Raw genomic sequence first — 18,407 nt, forward strand, 5'->3', positions numbered from 1 at the left:
GTGTGTTCAGAGATGCTCTTTTGCTTCAAGGTTTGGTGTGTTGTGTGTTCAGAGATGATCTTCTGCTTCAAGGTTTGATGTGTTGTGTGTTCAGAGATGCTCTTCTGCCTCAAGGTTTGATATGTTGTGTGTTCAGAGATGCTCTTCTGCTTCAAGGTTTGATGTGTTGTGTGTTCAGAGATGCTCTTCTGCTTCAAGGTTTGGTGTGTTGTGTGTTCAGAGATGCTCTTCTGCTTCAAGGTTTGGTGTGTTGTGTGTTCAGAGATGCTCTTCTGCTTCAAGGTTTGATGTGTTGTGTGTTCAGAGATGATCTTCTGCTTCAAGGTTTGATGTGTTGTGTGTTCAGAGATGCTCTTCTGCTTCAAGGTTTGGTGTGTTGTGTGTTCAGAGATGCTCTTCTGCTTCAAGGTTTGGTGTGTTGTGTGTTCAGAGATGCTCTTCTGCTTCAAGGTTTGATGTGTTGTGTGTTCAGAGATGCTCTTCTGCTTCAAGGTTTGATGTGTTGTGTGTTCAGAGATGCTCTTCTGCAGACCTCAGTTGTATCGAGTGCTTATTTGAGTTACTGTTGTCTTTCTATCAACTGAACGAGTCTGGTCATTCTCCTCTGACCTCAACAATGCATTTTCTCCCACATAATCCACACTCACTGGATATTTTGTCTTTTTCTGACCATTCTCTGTAAACCCTAGAGAAGGTTATGTATGAAAATCCCAGTAGATCAGCAGTTTCTGAAACACTCAGACCAGCTCGTCTGACCATGGCATATTTAAAGTCACTTAAATCACTTTTCTTCTCCATTCTGACGCTCAGTTTGAACTTCTGCAGATTGTCTTTTCTACTGCATTGAGTTGATGCCATGCATGTGAATGGCTGATTAGATAAATGCGTTTGCAAGCACATAATAAAGTGGCCGGTGAGTGTACATAAGGCACATACAAATAATGAGTGAACAGGAAAAATGCATTTACGTTTATTTGTATAGCGCTTTCAACAATACATATTGTTTTACAGAAAAGCTTATTGTAAAGATGAGTGTATCAAAGTATTGTATGTAGGGAAGTGATATACAGCCATAATACTGTATATGCAATGCTTAGTTAACATCATGTATTGTTAAATTGTGAATTTAACATTTTATTAATTACAGAAAGAAGCTTTAAGACCCAGACAATGTAGTTAACAGGGCCATGCTAACCAGCAAAACCTTGACAACTAGGTAAATACAGCCTTCCATCACCTCTTTCTCAGACTTTTCTCTCAAACACAAGCAGTATTCATCACAGAGGAGCGAGGGGAAATCCTCATACACAAACCCGCCGGTAATGTGTGAAGCGCACCCATGTGTTTGACTGTAACTTTGAGGTGATCGGGGCTAGAGAAGTGCCAGGGCTTTATGGGATGCAGCACATGATTTATGTGTGATGTAAAGCTGCTCGGGGCTGGAATGATTTGCTTGTTTTGATTGGCTGCAGCTGGGAATTCCAGCCAGCCGAAACGTATCGATACCAAAGAGCTCGCTCTCACCCTGATGCTCTGTGGTTCACGTTTTCTGCACATGTCAGAAGTGTGTGAATGTGTGAATTATTCTGTTTTCAATAAACAGCTGAATGTTATGAGTTTGCATTTTGCAATAAAAGCATTGCAAGATGAAAACAAAAAATGTTGATTACTACATACGCAAAATTCAAATGAGCTCCTCTGCGCTGCTTTGTGTTTGGTGCTCTGCATTGATTTACCACTCTGGGATTTATGAAAGCAAGGAAACAAGAAGACCAAACCCATAATTTACAAGATAAAACCAACAGCCTTATTTGCATAAGACACCTCTCCTGCCAACACACACACACACACACACACACGCAGACACACCGTATAATTTATGCAGGTTGTATTGCTGTATGAGGTAACTCTCCTCTCTTTTTTAATGGTCTTATTCACATGTCCAAGATCCCTGTACAGTATAATGTATACTGGCTGACAAATTGGGCTGAAGAACAGATTTCTGTGGACTGTTTTTTTTTTTACTCATTTCAGACAATGTACAAATGTTTAAACTTTCTGCAGTCTGATCAAATAGCAAGTAAAGAAGCAGAATCCCTTGTGAAAACGGGTACATTTTAGTACTTCACACATAAATAATATACTTTAAAAGAATATGAACTGAATGTAATATTTTCTGACACTTAATTGCATGTTATTTGCAAATAAAAAGTACAAAAAATTTTTTTAATGGAATTAGTTGAAGAGGGCTTTTTTGACCCACTTAATTAGGACTTAAGTACATCTTTATTTTTAATTTCATAATTACTTCTATTGTCTATTAAAGTGTACAGCTGAATGCACTGACAAGCATTTATGGTAAACTAAAATATAATATGTTTGCACTGTTTGCATGTTTGAACTGATTTAACTGAAAGCAATATATCTTAAAATCTGTCAGTGTCATTGTTTTGTCTCAAGATTCACATAATGTTCTTTCAAAGGCAGGTTTATAAAAGCTACTTAAATGTCTTAAATGGAACTAAGGCCTAATCCTGGCTTAATCTAAACCCTGTCTGTGAAACCAGGCCTAAGTGTGTTAAGAAACATGATAGAGTACTCTTTTTTTAGTACAATTAAGTTGCCTTTTATTTCATTAATATGAAATTATCTACAAGAACGCTTTGTTTAAAATATTTAATTTTAAGTACATTGCAAGTGCACGTTCAATAGAATTACATGCACTTCTTTTTTTTCCCCTTGAAGGATCAAAAGCAGAAAAAATGTTGGTTGATCTTACTTCGAGTTCATTCGTCAAATTGAGCGCAATGCATTGTGGTACGCAGCATTCCATGCGATGTGCTCTGTTTTATACCGCACATTTTGGCAATGCAGTAGATCATCCAGATATTACATGCATACAGAAAATGTGCTTACTCCACACCAGGGCGAACAACTGAAACATCAGCCTTCCTCAGTGATGAGGTCCTCTGTGCTGTAGCCGACTCATCGGGCCTGCGGAGGAGGAGTCCCACCCATAAAATGTTTGTTTCAGGACCTGTGATTTTGCTTGACATGATAAACACATGCATAAATAGTATATAGTATACTACACTAGCTACATTTACAGACACCAAAATAACCTGTTTATAATCAGATTGAATTGAGTTATGGATGACACTGAAGCGACGCAACCGACGCAACTGATGCTGGTAGGTCACATGATAATGATAACATAGTACATCCAGATTACATTCATACTACATACACTCATACTACACAGAACAGTTGTGAAGATAGTCAAGATAGTATGTTTGTTTGTAGAGCCAATGTTTGTTTTTATTACACTTCACCAAACCCAACCTACTAAAGAACCGAAGAATCGTGTAAAACCTAGTAAACCTTGAGATTATTACTTGTGACATTAGAATAAAATATATGGAGGATGTGTATCAAATTAAATTAAACAACAATCTTTTAAACATTTTCATTTAGTTTCATGAACATTTATCTTAAGCATGGACCTTTAGTTTCATTGAAAGGCTTATTTCTGCAATTGTAGGCTCATTTTGTAAATGTAAGCAATTCATTTAGACAAGCTTAAACTGGGTGCCGGTAAGATAGAGCATCTTCGGAAGCGGAAAGTTACAAAAAATGCTGTGCGAAATGTGGTCTCGTGATGACGTCATTTTTGTCGAGAGCCACTTCGTGGTGCTAGTGCAGTCGTGAGTATAAACCAGGCCTCATAGAAGCTTGTTTCTGCCATGGAATAAATAAAAAAGATAATTGATAAACATTTAATCTCACAATTATGACATTTTTTTTCCCTCGGAACTGCAAGATAGAACTAAAAATAAATTTAAAAGGTAGAATTGCGAGATATAAATTCACATTTGCGAGTTTTAAAGTCGTAATTCTGACTTTATTCTCGCAATTGTGAGTTTATATCTCACAATTCAGATTTTTTTTTCTTGCAATTGTGAGTTTATATTCCTCAGAATTGTGAGATATCAACTTGCAGTTGAGTTTTCATCAGGGTTGTAGCTAAACTCTGCAGGACAGGACCGAAGTGTAGACTGCAGCTGATAACATAAACTCTCTAATTTGTCAGGTAATTTTACTACTGTAACTTCTCACACCTAGAAAATAAAAGTGTAACAAGAGGATTTTGTGATCGAGAAGAAGAGTGATTCTACTTTGCGAAAGAGTTCTCTGATCATGTGAGCAGGTTTTTAAACAGCAGTGCTGAGCTTCAGGGCTTCAGTTTTGCCAGCCCAGGCCTTCATTAACCTAAACCTCTGAATCCTCATTATGAAGGAACAGAGCCGTGAGGCCGCGAGATGCTCGTTCTGAAAATGGTGCTTCTGTTGTCCTGCCATGGGGCACAACTAATGGCTAATGTTGATGCCATCTCTCCAAATGGGCTGGCAATGACCGCATCAGAATTCAGCCCGAATGCAGAAGATATGCATGGTCTGCAGTCCCGTTGGCATGCGCTTTTTTTCCTCCCAGTATTGGCAGATGTACACTAAATCAACTTATTGCCCAAGCCCAAGCATTTTATTTATAGATTTGAATAGATGGTTTGATCGTGTTGATTTAGTCGGCGAGGTCCTCAGGCAGCTCTTGGTTTGTTCTCATCACACACTGTTGTTTCGTTTAATCTGAGAGCTGCATGAGATCAATGGAGCGGAGAAATCTAGAGTGTATCAATAACAGGAAACAGAAGAGAAGAGAATAATGAAGCGTTTCAGGGGCCTGCGGGCGGCAGGCTTACTGAAAGAGAAACAGTCGTTAACACAAGGCCCACCACTGAGAGAGAGACAGTATGAGTGTGTGTGTATTAGGAGTGGGTGTTCATAGTCATTCAGTTGTTGTTCTACATGCATTTGTGCATTGTTGTGTGTTTCAACAAATAAATAGAGTTAGTGTTTCCTAAAAGAAAGAAGTGATTCTGAACTGCCAAAATGAGACTCAGATCTGAGATCAGTCTCACTTCCTGTTACAAACCTTTGTAACAATGTAACACATTTACATAATGTCAGCCTATGGCCTTCATTGGTTGGCAGAGAACAACGTCTACTTTGACCCTCAAACACTGTAGTTGCTGAGACTGGAAGAGTCTGATTTGTGTTGTTCATGTCGAGAAGACGCTGTTTTCTGCTGCCAAAGCAAATCCACTTTGCTGCACTTCCAAAGGATAAGACTCGCACTGGAATTTATATGGAAATAGTAATACCGACACCATCGTTCCTGTTTGTATTACTGTGTATCAAGTGTTGAGGAAGAGCTGAAATTCAGGGATGCTAATGGACATTTGGTTTCAGAAACACACTGTAAGCGGTCGATCACAACAGACTGGGCCATCTGACCAATCAGAGGAGAGTAGACCAATCACAACAGACTGGGCCATCTGACCAATCAGAGCAGAGCAGACCAATCACAACAGACTGGGTCATCTGACCAATCAGAGCAGAGCAGACCAATCACAACAGACTGGGCCATCTGACCAATCAGAGCAGAGTAGACCAATCACAACAGACTGGACCATCTGACCAATCAGAGCAGAGTAGACCAATCACAACAGACTGGGTCATCTGACCAATCAGAGCAGAGCAGACCAATCACAACAGACTGGGTCATCTGACCAATCAGAGCAGAGCAGACCAATCACAACAGACTGGGTCATCTGACCAATCAGAGTAGAGCAGACCAATCACAACAGACTGGCCCATCTGGAAGCTTGTTTCCGCCAATGAATAATAAAAAAATAATAATAATTGTGACTTTTTATCTCACAATTCTGACTTTTTTTCTCACAATTGCGAGATATGAAGTCAGAATTGTGAGATATAAAGTCAGAATTGCGTGTTATAAAGTCGCAATTCTGGGAAATAAAGTCGCAATTGCGAGATATAAAGTCGCAATTCTGAGAAATAAAGTCGCAATTGTGTGATATAAAGTCGCAATTCTGAGAAATAAAGTCGCAATTGGGAGATATAAAGTCAGAATTGAACGATATAAAGTCGCAATTGCGTGTTATAAAGTCAGAATTGTGAGATATAAACTATTCTGAGGTAAAAAAATAAAAAAATAAGTCCGTCTTTTTTTCCCTTAGAATTGGACTTTATATCTCACAATTGCGACAAAAAAAGTCAGAATTCTGACTTTATAACACGCAATTCTGACTTTATATCTCGCAATTCTGACTTTATAACACGCAATTCTGACTTTATTTCACGCAATTCTGACTTTATATCTCGCAATTCTGACTCTATAACACGCAATTGCGACTTTATTTCACGCAATTCTGACTTTATATCTCGCAATTCTGACTCTATAACACGCAATTCTGACTTTATTTCACGCAATTCTGACTTTATATCTCGCAATTCTGACTTTATATCACGCAATTGCGACTTTATTTCACGCAATTCTGACTTTATATCTCGCAATTCTGACTTTATAACACGCAATTGCGACTTTATTTTATGCAATTCTGACTTTATATCTCGCAATTCTGACTTTATAACACGCAATTGCGACTTTATTTTACGCAATTCTGACTTTATATCTCGCAATTCTGACTTTATATCTCGCAATTCTGAGAAATAAAGTCAGAATTGCGAGATGTAAACTCGCAATTGTGAGATAAAAAGTCGCAATTATCTTTTAAAATGTTTTATTTTGTGGCGAAAACAAGCTTCCATAGGGAGGGGAATGGGGAAATTTCAAGTAAATATCTAAAATAATTGCAAAGAAACTGCAAGTAACACAGACTAAAATGAAAGTAAAAAGACTAAAATTGTACGTTCTTGAAAAACGTCCTTCAATAATCTTCTATTTACAATTTAGAAAAAAAATGTTTACAGTGTAAAAGCAAAGGCCCTACTGTGAGTGTTGGACCCACCAAGTGCACATGATGTCAAACTGAGACGCGCACACACTCTTCTGATGACGAAAATTCTGGAATTTGGCTTTAAGTATGAGCAATAGTAATAGTGATGTTTGCCTTCGCAAGTATGGATGAAATTGTTATAGGCTACTCAAACACACAATCGCACAAACTCACACCCAGTGCCTTGCCTTTGTCTGAGACACTGAGCTTAAAGGCCATCTATCAGAACTCACTCAGTGTGCATGTGTGTGTGTGAATGTGACAGATTACAGTCTCTCACATGAAAGGAAATTAGCTTGTCCTTATGAGGAGCAAATGAGGAAGACCAGGACACATCAAAGCACCACAGGATCAAATCAGCCAAATGGACTTCATCTGTACTGAGCTTAAAAGAGGCTCCGCTCAGGACTCTTTAGTCTGTCCTGTTTTGGTTTTGTTGTCCTTTTACAAGTTACTCAGGGATTATTACAAGTTACGCCGCCAGAGATGTTTTACATATACATTTAATCAGCTGTCAAACACTTTTATTAAAAGCAACTAATAAGGGCATTTTTATCAGCAATACAGTTTCCAGGGTAAATCAGAGAGAAGCGTGTCCGAAAGGAAAAGTATCTGATGCTGTACAGAAACAAAAAAAACAAACATCCTTCAAATAACACACCCACACACACATTCTTGTACATCTATCTTTATGAGGACATTCATTGACACAATGCAATCTCTAGCCGCTTACCCTAACCTTACCCATCACAACTAAGTGCCAAACCCGAACCCTGACCCTAAACCGACCCTTAACCTCATTATAACCTTATCCCTAAAACCAAGTCTTGACCCTCAAACAGGCCTTTAAAGGCTCTCAGAAAGTGAGGACCAGCCAAAATGTCCTCTCTTTACTCTCTTTGTCCTCACTCCAATGGTCTAAAACTCAAACTAGTCCTCACAAAGATAGTTGTACAAGTACACACACACACACACACACACACAGTTGGCGCTGTCACTCTGGTGTTTGCATATTTTATGACACTTAATTACAGTAATTCCTTCAAATAATTTACTGTGGTTTATCTTATTTTGATATGTTCTGTGATTAACAGATTTAAATCCCACACATGCCATTAATATAAAAATCATACAGCAGCCGCAGGCATTAAAAACATGTTGAGAATTTATATCTGCTGTTGGGATTTTTCTGAAGCCTCTCTTAGTGAGTATAAAACCAGCCTGTAGCGGTGGAGGCAGATATATGTGTGAGCTCATAATTAAACTTGCTTTTTGCTGTTGATATTCAGCTTTAAATTAGCTTGTAAGCGAATCTTACAGTAATTAAAACTCTAGATTCATGAATCATCAAGGTTGAAAACAGTCCTCAGAGCATTACCTGCATCTGAGTCCTCTCTCTGAATGTGTGAGGTGCTTTACCATTAAATTATTTAGTGGGGATGAGTGTATGTTGTAGTCATTAAATGCATCTTCAGAGATCAAATACAGAATTGGCTGAAATTTTCTGGAGAACTGACCAAAGGACACTGCACGTAAAAGACAGAGAGAGAGAGAGCGAGAGAGAGAGAGAGAGAGAGAGAGAGAGAGAGAGACATCAGCAGGTTCTTCTCAAACACATGACATCGATCAGCGCATGACATCATTCTCCTCTACAGCGAGCTCAATGCCCATGTGTACAGATCACACGAAGAGCTGAGCCAAGACATTTCTCAGGCTATATACAACACAGATGCTGATTCTCACTTTCACCATCACACACCATATAAACCACTCAAGTACATGATCATCCACATATATAACGTGACATCCATGCACAATTATGATCAACCATATCATCAACAACAACAACAACTCAAGGCTCTCCCACAATACCTTTATACCCTGTTAATATCCTCTAAATTAAATGACGAAAATACCAGATTTTACTGTGTTACACTCTAATCTCATCCTCTGTGGTTACTGTATATCTGATATATCTCATCCATAGTTACCACTTCTTTGAATCTTAAAAAAACTGAAATTACATACATTATTATATATACACTGTATATATTTTACATTTTCACCACAAAAGAGATGACTGCTAAGCAAAACCATAAGCATCACCTCGACAAAAACCCGACAGGATTTTTCCATCGGCTTTTGAATTTTTGCAGAAAATAATCTCTGCGTTTAACAAACGTTTATGATTCTTACACGTTTGGTTCATGATAATACATACAAATGAACACAAGTCTTTACATTTTGAAGCATAAATACATTCACCAGAAGTAAAAAGCTAAACGTAAGTTGAGTTATAAACGAACTACATCATGACATTATTAAGCTTTGCGACAACTTTTTCATTCTTTATTTAAAAACATTTTACCTGAAATTCTGAGTTAAAGGTGCAGTGTGTGATTTGTAGCGGCATCTAGTGGTAAGGTTACGAATTGCAACCATCAAAAGTTACGGTGGCCGACAGGAAGTGATGTTGTTGTCTGAGACAGATACGTTATTGCAAATATTATTGTTACTTGTTCATCACTGTGTCAGCGTTTTATTTGCTGACTTTAGCTAGCTTCTTTGCACGAAGAACAACACAGTGACGAAACACGTTTGTCCGTTTAGGGCCACTGTAGAAACATGTCGGCGCAAAATGGCGCATTTCAATGTAAGGTAAATACACCACTGAAAACATAGTTATGTATATTATATTGCATTTCTGTCTACAGATCCTCCTAAATATTACACAATGCACCTTTAAGATAGTTTGCAAGAGTGTGATTATAAACACAATGAGGCTGTGAAAGAGACTAGCGGGTAGATGAGTTTACCTGTTCGGCGTGACGTTTAATGTTCCCAACTACCTCTGTAGTCATATTCAGACGCTTGTTAGTAACCGCCTTTTTCAAGACAAGTAAAAGAGATTAAAAAAAGCTTTAGAAAAATGGGGCATTACGGATGTATTGTCATGGATAGACGGGTGAAGAAGGCCGCAACGAAGCTGACAAGCGGATACAGCCACAGTCTTTACTGAGCAAAACAAAAACAAAGTAAATATCCACATGATGAAACAGGTAAATCCACACAGGTGAGGCAAAGTATCCACACTGGTAATGACACACAACAGCGTAACAAAAGTCAAGACAACCGACCAAAAGTGAACAACTGAGAAGGGGTGTGAACACACATGTGATGAACTAATGAGTTACTTTGGTGACAAACATAAACGCAGGAAACAGGAAGGTGAGGACGTAAACTGAAGAGCAAAATCTGTCAAAATAAGAGTCCTTGAGTGCACATAAACCAAATTCAAGACATGCATGTTACATCATATCTTGCTAAATATCTCGGGGTTATTACCTTTTTTCAGGCATTTAACCAAAAACCCATTAAAAAACACACTGACTTTGAGGCGATGGAACTTATTTCTGGGCTTTAAGACTCTTATGATATGGGGTGGTAAAATTGTGTAATTAATCTATCTCAAATAAACAAAATGCAACCTTTTAGAAAAAAAAATGTATTAAGTAATAGTTTAATTTATAGAGATAATTTGTGAAAAGAGACTGTTAAAACAATTACAATGTTTATTTTTCATGAATTTAAGTCAGTTATTGAAAACTATTCTCGAAATCATATTTGAAAGTAAGTCAAGCAATATTTGAGGTCTGTCTAGATGGATATAGACAGATGCATTATCCCATGGGCAGTCACTTTAACAAATGGATGACAATAAAAGACCATAACAGTGAAATATTCTGCACATCAGTCTTACAGTAACATCACTGTCTGGACAATATACTGACCTGCACAGTAGAGCCGGTACAGAGCACAAATCAGACAGCGACTTAATAAAACACTCCATCAGAGAGAGAGAGAGTATGACAGCGCTTCATCTGGACTCAGCCCAGCTCAGGAAATGAAAGCTGATGTGTGTGTGTGTGTGTGTGTGTGTGTGTGTGTGTGTGTGTGTGTGTTCTTTACACTAACAGATGCAACATATATCATGATCCACAAGCCTCCCTCTCATTCAGTATTCCTATCTGTGTGTTGGATGTAATGCAAGTGGTTAGAGAGCCGTCTGACTTACTGAAACACACACGGGTCTTTGACTGTACCGTACAGTATTACCCAGGACCGGATCGCCCTGTGTAAAGTCATATGTGAACCCTGCACCAGTGCCTCTCAAGAAACTGTGCCATTTTTTGTGCTACAGATTAGCAGGATATTGAACCCACATTGTTTGAAAGACTTAACTCTGCAATCAGATTCACTCAAAGCATTAGTTTTATTTTTGACCAGTTTGATTTCATTGGAATATCACCCAGTTCATCAGCCCCTATTCATTGCTGTTACAATTCAATTGATTATAGATATAAAAAATAAAGGAAACATGGAGTTGTATCTAAATTTGCTTAAATTAAATTACACACTGGAAAGAAATTGGTGTAGAATTTACTTTGAAACAATTTTCACTCGTAAATTTCACAAAGAAACAGTGAGTAGCACATCGAATTAAACTTGATTTTTTAAGCAGAAAGACTGAAATTGTATTTTCTTGTAAAACACTCCAATAATCTTGTTACAACTTAGTAAAAAAAAAAAGATTTTTCAGTGTACGCTGGTCAGTTTCACAATATATACTTTTTTTTGTGAGTTTCTTTCTCTTCAACCCTGTAATACGGTGATATTACCCTCCTTGTGAAAATAATGGTTGGATTTTTCTGACAGCATATTTAAGGGATTTTTTTTACCACTATATCAGTATCACTTCAATAGTTCAACCCTGTTATGAGAACAAATTCTTGACCCAAAGCACAATAATATTGACTGTAACTAATGACACTTGCTATAGTTAAGACCTTTCTATCCATTTTTGCACTGACCTCCAACTGTGTAACATTCAACCCTGTAACGATGTGAATGTAAAAGCATCATAGGCGCTGCCAACAGAGACTATTTATCATATGTAATGTAAACTTAGGACTTTCTCAGTCAAACCACACCCCCTGCTTCTCTTGTACCGTAGTATCATTAAACCCATCCTCCTGTATTGTGCCATCTGATATTTCACTATGCTTTCTCTCACTAATAGAAACAAGTTCCTTAAAACCACTAACACTTCCTCAAAACTAATTGGTCTTCCCACTCTCAACTTGTCGGCTCTCATTGACAATGCTACCATTTGTAGAGCAAACACCATTACACAAACTCCCAGCCACCCTCTAAACTGATGTTTCACCCTTCTTCCCTCAGGCTGCAGATACAGACAGCTACAGTTTTGCACTCTCAACTATACGAGCGTTGAATTCACAGAATGCGTAATTTATTATTATTATTATGCAATATGTCTATTTATGTGTGCAAAATATGTGTATTCTGTTTGGTATGTGCATATTATGCGTGTTGAATGTTGCTCCTGGTCTGTGGAAACAAATTTCCTCTATCGAGGACAATAAAGAATGAATCTGAATCTTAAAGCATTAGCACAAAACATGTCATGGTATTAATATTTTAATTTATTATTATAATGTGTGCTTTACTATGTTGCATCAGTAGTGTGTCGTCGTCACCATGTCCAAGAGAGGCTGTTTTTTTCCACCCTGGATCTGAAGCGGTTGGTAAGGGGCGTGACATTTCTGAAATACGATTGACCAATCACAACACATTGATCCAGCGGGCCAATCAGAGCACACTGTGCTTTTTGGAAGGAGGGGCTTCATAGAGACAGGAATTAAATAGGGGTGCATTTCCCAAAGTTTTCAGCATAGTCTGTGTTTCCTGAAGCTATAGCTCCAATGAACATGGCTGAAACGACAGCTCTCGACCTGTGGTTAGAAGCAGAGTTTTTTTTTGTTGGCATGACATGTGGACTAAATCCTTATCTTGCGCAAAATAAGCAAACTGACATTCAGTACCATCTACAGTATATCTTTATTCCGAATATATACAAATGTAATTTACGTCTTTTAGCTTTTCAAGAGATTTAAAGCAGTTGTGAAGAGTGTGCATGTGCGAACGTTCTCTACTACGTAAGAACGAGCCTATGATTGAATCTGGAAATAAAGCAAAATACCTGTGAAAAACGAGAATTATTCCTCAGATGCCATGTCCATAATTTATTGCCAAAAATCTGGCATTAATTTGATCTCAAACAGATTCATTAAAACAAGTTATTACTCCACTACCTGCGTGACATCATTAACCAACGTGGTTGAACGACACATTTGCGACAATATGGTTTCGGGAAACAGTCGTGACTAGTTGATTTCTTCAACGATGCATTGTACTCTGGTAGCTAAGCAGCGAGTTACGGCGTCATACGGGGAACACACCGCTGAATATTACTGACAGACTATGTCAACAAAGTCAAATGAGAGAAAAATAAGGTGTTTTTGAACATTCATGCATGACAACCTATTCTATTAGAGACAAAAAAATATCAATATCAAACTTTGTAAAAGGGCATATGACCTCTTTAATTTCTTGAATGTTCGGAATAACCTTTTTGAAATTTCCAGAACACATGACACCTTCTCCAGAGAATGTCCTTCATGTCTGGTTCCTGTACTCAAAGCTGTAATTATTGTATGTGGTATTCAAACGTTGCTTTAGGGTGACAGTCTTGGCAGGAATGCATGCATACACACATGTTTAGTATAAGGCTTGAGTTTCAGAATTTATTTACTTTCTGTTCCTTCTCTACCTGCACCTGTTTCACACACACACAGATCAGTACAGATTTGACCCTCTCTCTCTCTGCAGCCCACAGTGAGCCAGATGACGTCCATCAGCGTCTCTATAATTATCTTACTCTGACACAGAGTAGGTGGAATTAGATTCCTGTATTAATTATAATCTAACACCATAAACGCCCTGCTGGGCAGAAGACACAGCTCTCACTCAGGTTGCCAGATTGAGACCCCCTGGCAAGAGAGAAAATACAATTGTGGGTCCACTTACTCGCCCCCTCTCCCGCAGAGCGCTGAAGAATCGGTCCAACTCACACTCGCGTACATCGAGACGGGATCCGCTTATAACAGCTGGTCTTGGATCAGCTTCCTATACCCTCCAGCTGGGGCAGTAACAATTATGAGACACAAAGTAAAACTGAGCGAGGATGAAAGAAACATGGCAGCTCTGGCAATAGATAAACAAGGCCTGCAGTCACACTGTACTAACTTAGTGTTGCATATTCAAAGTCTTCTGAAGTCATATGATAGCTTTGTGTGAGCGGCGTGTAACGGAGGCCAGCTAGTGAGAGCTGTGAAGGTAAACCTCACTCCCCTGATCTCAAGAAGCACACTAGCAACTGACGCTAGAGACTGCGGTCTTGTTAGCGCGGCCGACACCCATGCCGGGACGCCAGTTCCCCAGGGTTATATTGGTGCCGTGACCCGGACGTTATTGAGGTTTAGGGGGGTGAGTGTAACGCAGGCCAGCTAGTGAGAGCTGTGAAGGTAAACCTCACTCCCCTGATCTTAAGAGGTGCACTAGCGACTGAGAGACTGCGGTCTTTAGCATCCTTGTTAGCGCCCATGCTGGAGATGCCGGTTTGAGTCCCGCTCAGAGCAGTACATGTAGGACCAGAGGGGTACAATTGGTGCCGTGACCCGAATGGGAGTGAGGTTTAGGAGGTGTGAGTGTAACGCAGGCCAGCTAGTGAGAACTGTGCAGGTAAACCTCACTCCCCTTATCTCAAGAGGCACACTAGCGACTGACGCGTGTTAGCGCAACTGCCTCCCATGTTCGGTTTAAGTCCCGCTTGGAGCGGGGTGAGTAGGACCGCAGGGGTTACAAACAGACCAAAAGTTGTATTTCACTGAAAATCTTCCCGTCCGTCATTCAAATTTGGATCACTAATAATACACATGAGAAAGTTCACTTTAATATAAACACAGTGCAGCGAGTGCAAATAACACCAAATATGGAGGAGGGGGAGAAGATGAAGAAAGCAGGAACTTAGTCCCTAAAGTTAGATGTACACTGTTCTGATGGCAAAAACATCTTTCACCATTGAAGACTATTCAAAAGTTGCCATTTATTCAGTTTATTCAATAAAATGAGCCACTGTCACTGGGATGAATGGTGCTCTGCGTGTTTCAGAGCAAAGCGTGGAACTGTGTTCATTTGCCTGCGAGCAGCTCATGTTTTGCATTAAATGCGAACTTCATCTCTGCAAGTGCTGTGAGTTTGGGTTGCTTATAATGTGCATTTCAAAACGCAACACTTGCCAACCATCTTCCCATGGCAATGAAAATCGTTTATAAATCTGTTGTCGACAAAAGAGATGCTTTACGGTCTCCCTGCTTTTTTCCGCCAAAATAATATGTCTATATGTTTTAATGTTTGAAAGCAAAGAAATTAAGATTAAGTGTAATTTAAGTGTAATTTTACTGTTGTAAAATGAAATGATTATTTATAAAATACTTGATTTTTATTTTACAGTACAATAGTATTATTACTATAGTATTTTGACTACATATGACAAAAACAATATATGACAAAATAATCGATTTTTGGGTTAAATTGCACAGCCCTACACGCAAGCATAGCCTGAAGCGCTATACAAAATTGCATTACAAATGGCAATTTTAATCAGAGAAATTATAATTAGAGTTATTTCCTCAAATCGTTCAGCCCTAAGTAGTACTAGTAGTAACTGCTCAACCCGATCTCATGAGAAAACCTAACTATTTTGCAAGGTGGTGATTTGCAAGCAAGCAATAGCCGTCATTTCACCACCATTTAGCCAAAATAGCCTTGAATTTGGTTACATGTCCTTTTTGCCAAAATAACTGTAAGCAAAGTTTACAGTGATAACAAGGCGTTTGGTTTAATTTCTTTGACACGTTCTATGCGTAGCCACGATTGATGACTAGTCTATTCTTGGGCTATGGTTAGACATCTATTACATTTTCACTGACAGCCCAGGTTTTGCCTTGTTTTAGCCTAGACGTCAGGGCTGTGTTTGGACGACTATTAGACGTCTTTTAAACGCAAAACTGCTTGCTGGGTTCCTATGAAATTGTACAGTACAATATGATTCATACGGAAATGTACGATTTTTAGAATAAAGTAAGCATGAAGGTCCACCCCTAAACCTAACCATCAGTGGGGCATAAGCAGATGTACGAAAACGTACAAATGAGATACAACGTACAAATGTACGAATATATTCTAGCCACCAATTTGTCAAAAAGTAAAATAGTTTCAAATTACCATGAGAGTGTGTTGAGCTGCCCGTTTTTAATGAACGAATTCAAAAACAGTTTTAGGACTGGTAAGATTTTTTTTAAGGCCAGAACATTTTTCAGGTCACTGACCATAAGCAGGTGTGGTAAAAAGATTAGACAACAGACTAAGTTTTGGTACACAGCTCATGTTTGCGTGATGAAAGAATGCTCCATCATTATTTCTGCCTATACTGATGCACTGCAGTGGTTCAGTGTTCACATCAGAGCTGTTCTTCTCTCTCTGCAGCAACATTAATTGTTCAGGGAGCTTCTATGCTGCTAAGATTACAGAAACCCCAATATCTCTCATCTCATTATCAGTTGTTTCATTCGTGCTCCCTTTCTCTCTCAGTTTCTCTCTTCCTCTTGTCTCTCTCCAACACATATCCACTGTCTCTAGTGGCCTGTTATATTGTTGAGTAAAACACTTTTAAACTGGATGCATTGTTCCTGCCGTTTAGCTTAATATGTTTCCTCAGTCCGTAGTGGATTGTTTGGAGTGTAAAGGCCCAGAGGAGGCCACACACTCCTGCTCCTTTAGCTCCTCCATATGCTCCAATGCTGTGGACCAAAATACTCAGAAGATGGCATCAATAAATGGGGTAGACTCATTCACAACAACCTTATCGCCCAAAAGTTTGAAAGCACTTTCTGCATAGGAGAGTTTGTCTGTAATCTTTGGAAGAGTTTCCATTCCAGACAATCCGTTGTAATAATGTAAAGCTGCTAATTTGGAAGCTTTTTACGTAACTCAAGCCGAATGTGATTTTAATTGATCACATTCTGTGAGCGTTTGTCAGAACCGCAGAGATCTGTTCATCTCATTCACAGACGTCATGCCATCATCTGGAAGGTTTTCTGCTAACCACTGCTCCATTTCAAACCCATTTACACTTGATGGTCCATGTGGAGACAGCATCAGCTGGAGTCATTTGTTGTGTAATGATAATATGGAAAGAAACACACTGTCTAGTCCTGTTTATAGGGTGGAGCTTGTCAGAGACCACCAGTGAAAATGCATGTTTTCTAATTTAACAACATTTTTCATCACAAATTAAACCTTCACCATGAAAAATTAAATCTTCACCTTCTCCTTTAGCTTTATTTACCCATACATCATTTTACATAATGTAATTATGACATCTTATTAAGATATATTATAAGGAGATATTGAGTGACAACTGATATTTCTATGCATTTTTTGTTAGTAGTCTGCTATACTTCTACTACTACTATTCCACTTTGTCCCGGTCAAGACATAGAGCCTTGACTATAAACCTCTAAGGCTGCCTAATATTGTGTAGGTCCCACCCCTGCTGCCACAAAAACCCTAATGGGTCAAGGCATGGATGTCCTGTGGTCTCTGGCACCAGCAGATCCTTCAAGTCCTGTAGGTTGCGAAGTTGGGCCTCCATGGATCAGACTTGTTGCTCTAGCACGTCCCATAGATGCTCAACTGAATTGAGATCTGGGGAATTTGGAGGCTAGGGCAACACCTTTATCATGTTCCTCAAACCATTCCTGAATAATTTCTTCAGTGTGGCAGGGTGCATTATCCTGTTGAAAGATGGCATTGCCACCAGGGAACACCATTGCCATGAAGATGTGTACGTGGTCATACCATGTACGTGGTCTGCAACAATCTTTAGGAAGGTGGTACGTATCAGAGTAGCATCCACATGAATGTCAGGACCCAAGCTTGCCCAGAGCATCACATTGCCTCTGCCGGCCTGCCTTCTTCCCATAATGCATCCTGCTGCCATCTCTTCTCCAGGTAAACGACACACATGTACCCGGCTCTTCACCTGATCTAAAAAAATGTGATTCATCAGACCAGGTGACCTTTTAGGAGTGGTCATGGGTCATCATAGGCACTCCGACCGGTCTACGGCTACACAGCAGACTGAGTTTCACTGTGTGTTCTGACATCTTTCTAGCATTGAGTTTCCAGGCGTTTGAGCTACACAGTAACTCTTCTGTGTGATCGGTTCATTTTCGGTGTAAACTCTAAAAATAGTTAAATCCAAAACTAATGTTTAAGTGCAAACATGTTGAAGATTAGCCGATGGGCTGACGATTCATTAAATGATAAGCTATTTCCTCACAAAAAGCGGTTTATTCAGCCTAGTGAAGCATCTCCATTGACATCCATTTCACAAGTTCACACTTGCAAATAAGTTACATAGAGTAAATGGTATGTGTATTTGGCGTGGTGTCCGGGGAGAGGGCTCCGGGCTCAGTGTTTGGCCTGAACGCAGAGCACTCCCCCCGTATTCCTGGCTGTGGCAGGAACCAGCCAAGACTGAGGA

This window comes from Rutilus rutilus (assembly GCF_951802725.1).
Source record: "Rutilus rutilus genome assembly, chromosome: 10".
Classification (NCBI taxonomy): Eukaryota; Metazoa; Chordata; class Actinopteri; order Cypriniformes; family Leuciscidae; genus Rutilus; species Rutilus rutilus.